This window comes from Coturnix japonica, chromosome 1, assembly GCF_054131305.1.
Source record: "Coturnix japonica strain WE chromosome 1, WE-NBRP24, whole genome shotgun sequence".
In the NCBI taxonomy this organism is placed as follows: domain Eukaryota; kingdom Metazoa; phylum Chordata; class Aves; order Galliformes; family Phasianidae; genus Coturnix; species Coturnix japonica.
The window spans coordinates 151,758,219-151,764,218 of NC_140663.1; positions in this window are offsets into that span (position 1 = coordinate 151,758,219).

Consider the following 6,000-nt stretch of genomic DNA (forward strand, 5'->3'; position numbering starts at 1 on the left):
AGTCATAGAGTGAGGAGACAGTGTTTACTTAGGAAGAAGAAATGCTGGAAGTGGAAGAAGCCTATCAAATGACTTGCACAGACATGCATACATACATATGCGGAGAGTGGTCTAAGTGCATATTTAGTTTGAAAGTGTTTCTGTCTGGTGGATCCAATTCAATAGTTAAAGTGAAAGAAATGATTGAGTCGTGTTTTTTTTTTTTTCCCACCTCTAAACTTCTGTATTACCCTGAAGTGAGCCACGGTTTGAAAAAAAGAAGCTGTTCGGATTTATTGTGTTCTGGAGCCATTAATTACAGTGTGTCCCGCTTCTGTTTATTTGTTTTAGTTCTTGGTGTTGAAAGACTGACCCTCACGGACATAAAAAAGATTATCTAGCTTCATCTGTCTCACCATCCTCTGCGGGTCAAGTCCTTGCGGTAGGGCACTTCCCCAGACTACAAGACACAGCCAGATGTGGCAACTGGATATCAGGCTAGGACAGAGCAATCATTCCAGATGTCAGCTTTCACACCTCATAAAATAGAGCATATTACAGTGTATGCTAAATTCGAGAGCAAATAATAGCAAACATCTATGTGGATGTGCTGTAGATTTGAATAATCTGGCAGACTGTATTTGGAACTTTTCTCTAAGTTTCCTCTGTCCCTGCCCTGAGACTGTGGTAAGTAGTACAGAGACCAGCTGTCCAGCCTTGTTTTTCTAAGCCATTGACTAAACAGTGAGTTCATGTTCAAGATAACTGTGGGGAACCAGTTCATGAACTTCTTGAACTCTGCTGTCCATAAATGTGGCGATGGGATTGAAAAACTGCCATTTAATTAATGGTGAGTCTTGTAACTAGAAGCAAACGTTGGACCAAAGTGGTGGGGTTTTTTTTCCATCAAAAGATGTCTGGAGGGAAAAAAATAAGTCAAAGAACTAGGCTAGTTAAGATTTTGCCTTTCTCTCAGGGAAAGACACTGTTCTGTAAGAGAGCAAGATAAAACCATATCACCTGCATATACAGTCCAAGGACATGCAGTACATCTTAGCTCCAATGTCAGCATATTTGTATGGCGCAGAATTCCATCTGTCCTCCTTTCCAGAGTCCCTTCCTAATTTGCAAGATGATTAACCTGGAAGTCTTGCCACAGATGTTGGCCCTTTACTGCCACAATTTGTAAGCTCTCGTTTTCTTTGTTGGATTCAGTTCTGTGCCATTTACAGGCAGAATAAGTGTTAGTCTAGAAGGGAAGAAAGCTGTGCAGGGCTTGAATTGTGAACTTGTGTTGTAATTTCTGCCTCTAAACCTCTCTATTCATGCTAATAACAATGCTTAGATGTTGAGCCTTGGTTCAGTGCAAACTCTTTTCTCCTATACTTCTAATATTTGCATAAAGCATAGTTTTATTATGTAGATCCACACACTTTGTTCCCCTAAGATAGAAATCATGTAAGTCTGCTGTGCACCTTGCATAAGCAGAGGAATATCTTCCCATTAAGGATTAGGTAGTTTTTGACATCCAAAAGAATTCAACACCACAGAAGGACTGGGATAGACATCCTAGCCAAGACAAGCCCGTGATATTGCAAGGATGTTTTGAAACAAAATACTTAAATAATTCTTTTCACAAATGGAGTAAAGTCTATCTAGTGAAGTTTCTAGAGAAGTTCCCTGCTTCCTTGATTCTGGTAGGTTATCTCAGAACATTTCTGTTTAAAAATTATCTTCTGATTTCCTGCTTAGATATGTTCCTTGTCAGTTTATACTCTTTCATTTATCTGTAACCCTTTAATTTAAATGAGCTCTTTTTCATTTCTGGCATCCCCTTCACCTAGCTCTCCAGCCTGTCCAAGTCTTGGTAAATGGCAGCATAGTCTTCTGATGTATCAATCACTCCTTCCAGCTTCATATCATCAGCAAACATGCTTTAACCATTCAATTATATGGAAAAAAGAGGAAGTGAGAGATGGAGACAGATGCCCCAGAGAAACAGATATTATCTGAGGCAGATTATGTTGTATGTAGGAACACATATACACAGAGACAAATATTTTCTTTCTCCCTTTTCCCTTCCACTTCCAAATCCTTAATACTGCCATGCAAAATGGGAGAGTACATTCCTCAGACAGCACACAGATATGTGGTTAGGATTTCTTCCTGGGGATCCTGGAATATGTGTGGGCTTGGATCCCACTGGCAAAAGAAGAATGTGAAGGCAAATCTCCCACATCCTGTGGAGTGCTCTAGTCTGTGACCCAATAGATAAAATCAAGTGCTGTGGGGGTGTCCAGCATCTCCTCCAAATGGCTGTTCCTTGTCAAACCCAGTCCAGTGCTCAGAGACCACCTACAGATGCCAGTGGTGGGAGAGATCACCATACAGATGCTGATGCCGGTGGGATAGGCAAAGAGAATGTAGTTTGTGAAATCTGAGATTAGATGAGAAAACTGTCTAAAGTGGAAAGTGAAAAGAACGTTTTCTTTTCTCCTCCTCCCATATGCTCTAGGAATGCCTCCTTTGTAAGATCTTCAGCCATTCCTTCATGTTTCCAGGTATTCTCTGTTCAGTATGATCTCTGAGGGATCTTTGCTACATCATCTGGTACTCTGTGTCCCTGTTGTGAGCCACAAGCACTGCTAGGGCTCTGACAGATTCTGTTTCATATTCTCTGTTGTAATTACTGTTGTGTTTTGCCTTTTCTTTTTGTGTCACAGCCACTTGCCTGTACCTCATCCAAGACTCAGCTCCCACCAAGGCTCCATCACATGTCCACACACCATCACAATCCTCAGGCATCTTCAGGCACAGCCTTAAACATAAAAAAACATCACCACAGGCTTAGGACAGCTCTGAGCCACAAGCTGCTCATGTGTACTGGGAATTCTAATTACATGCCTGCCCTGCTCTTTTACTTTTTTCCTGGGCATATGTTGTTGGCCACTATTACTTCTGAAATCATAACATTATTCTCTTGTCTTAGCAGGATTTACTCACAATCGAATTTGCAACTGTTGGTTTCTTGGGCAGCATGAGAAGCTGGATATTGAATGAGTTACGTGAGTATTTTACTCCCTGTCACCATGAACGGTGAAATGCAGGACGTACTAGGACATGATCCTGGGTGTTGTTTTGCCATCCAATTCAAGAGTCTTAATCTATGAAGTGCCAGTGTGGTAGCTGGAGCTCCAGACTCTACTTGATTAACAAAGTGGAGTACAGACCCTGGGGAAATGCAGTCTGGTTTCCAAAGAGCACGGCTTGGGCTAGCCACATGGCTCTCCACAGCTGGATATTGCAGCTCCTACTCTGTAGCAGCTGCCACCCACAAAGACAACTGTGAGCTCAGTGGAACTCCATCTGACTCAGTGCTGCTGCTCTCATTCTCCTGTGTGAGAAAGCAGACTCTCCGCACTACTGCTATCAACAAGTGATTTGTTTTCAATTGCACGTATCTCAACTAAATCTGAATTGATAATAATGCCAGCTACCTTGTCATCAAAGTAATTCCAACATTTCTGGGCGGTACTGAAGGGAGCAGACAGGTAGGCCATCAGAGGACGGCCACAAATATTCAAAATCATACAGCTTGTAACTGGATTGTTGATTGAAATCACAAAGTTTGGGTAGATGATCTTAATAAAATCTTAAGACTACATGCATTTCATCATAATGTTATGGAGATGGGAAGGCAGCTCTGTGAAACTAGAAAGAGAATGTTCATCTAATTCAGACAACATGATTTAATTGAACGTAACTTTTCTGCAATGCTTTGGTTTAATTTATTTATTTTGTTTTGTTTTATTTAGCAATTCCAAATTGAAACACTTAGAATGCATAGTTTGAAGCAGAGTGATTTTATCCAACATGGAGCTCCTCTGACTACAGTGCTTCAGTGCCTGTCCTCCTGGGATAGATTATAACCCCAGAATGGAGTTCCCTTCTGACTCTACTTCATGAAGCATCAGGTAATCACAGTGCTGCATGTCACCTGTAACTCAGTCACAAATCTTTTCTAACTGAGGGTATTTGGAACTTGAGCACTATGTAGAGATGCGATACGACAGCCAAGTGACTCAAAATGATGCTGTTCAGAAATGATTCTGCATATCTGGAAGAACACTCCTGTTTACATATGCAGAAGGTTCCTTTTCTGCATAAGAAGCCTTGAGATGATACAGTCCCATGCGTAAAGGCTATAAAGTGAAGAAATAAATAGTGCAAATTAATACGAAGTGACTTCAAGCCTGCAGACTGGGGATGCCTGGTCCACAACCGGTGAAAATCCTGAAGCTATATCTGTCAATTTCTCTGAGCATTTTAACAACCTCTGCAGGCTCTCACTATTGACAACTTACCATAGTAATATGATACTTTAATACTAGTTCTGCTGAGATTTCAAAATCAGCTTCATTGTTCTGACCTTGTCAAATCTACCAGATTAGAAAGAAGAGGAACAGCAACTCACTGGGAAACTTAAAGGACATTTTAATACATTTTTCCATTGTTTTGAAATACAACAATTATTTCCTGTTATATCAATTGCTGTTTCCCAGCCTTTTCTAGAAGACAGATATAAATAAAAGCAGAAGTTTTCAGTAAGGCATTCTAGGCCACTGGCCATATTTTGCCACCCTTGTTTTTACACTTATACATTTGCTTATATTCAGCACTGTATAGAATCATATAATGGCTTGTGTTGGAAGGGACCTTAATGATAACTCAGTTCCAATCCCTTGCCATGGGCAGCTTTGCCACCCACGATATCACACTGTCTGGGGCTCCATGCAGCAACTGGAGAAGTAAGAGAGGAAAAAATGTTACTTCTTTTCATTACGGTTTCTGAGGCAGTGGAATTTCATTTCCTCCTAAAGCAACGAGTCAGTTTACACAGCAGTTCACAAAGGGAAGGCACTACGCTGGCTACTTCTCTTGTCTGGGAAACTGTGGCTACGGCATCCTACTGAAACTAACATGGTGCTTATCAGCCACAACAGCTGGGCTGAGGCAGCAACTCAGACAGAGGCACCACAACCACATGCTCCCAGATGGACCTCCTGATGAGCAACAGAGATGCTCAGACCTCTGGCTGTGGGGAGCTCCGGAATCTGGAAGTCACCCGAGGGACTGAGGTAAGTGGGAGTGTTGTGGGTGCAAGGGCACCCAGCTTGATGACCTTTTTGAGCAACTAAGCAGGCTGCAAGGGGAAGTCATCAGGCTGAGATGTATCCAGCAGTCAGAGAGAGAGACTGATGCCTGGTATCATGAGGTGGCACAGGCAGATCAACAGCCCTGTCTTTGGTCCCAGCAAGGGGAAGAAGATAAGAATGTTTCAGACCTGACAGAGGACAAACACATGCAGGATGAGGGAGACTGTAACCTTGCCTCTGCTCAGGGCAGAAGAATAAACCTCCCCCTTGGCTGCAGAGTCCCCCTATAAACCTCTGGGAATGGAAAGAGAAGAGGGTGTGATGGTTCAAAACCAAAAAGGGCAACCACAGCAAGAAGGTTCAACCAAGAACCTGAGTCACAACCAGTGCCACTGTAAAAAGGCTAAGGAATTTGGTAATGGGAGACTGCTGAGAGGCACTGAGGAACCCATTTGCAGCCTGGATAACCTCTCTATAGAGGTTTGCTGCCTGCCAGGGGCCTACATTCAGGATTTCAGGAAGAGGATACCAGGTATCATAAAGCTGGATGTATCCACTCCCGGTCTTTAAAACTGTATCATATGAGGCTACAATTAGGAAATTCAAAAATATTTAAAAATACTTTATGTCACTTGGACATCTGCTGAAGGGATCAGGAGCACAGGTCTCAGAGTTGCCTCTGAGAAACAGGTCAAGAGCTTTTGAGTTAAAATTAAGGACTAGACCAATAAAGGACACCTGATGTCTGCAGTCTGCTACAGGCCACCTGATCAAGGGGAGCCTACTGATGAGGCCTTCTTGCTTCAGCTGCAAGAGGCATTGAGCTCACAGACTCTCATCCTGATGGGATATTTCAACCACTCAG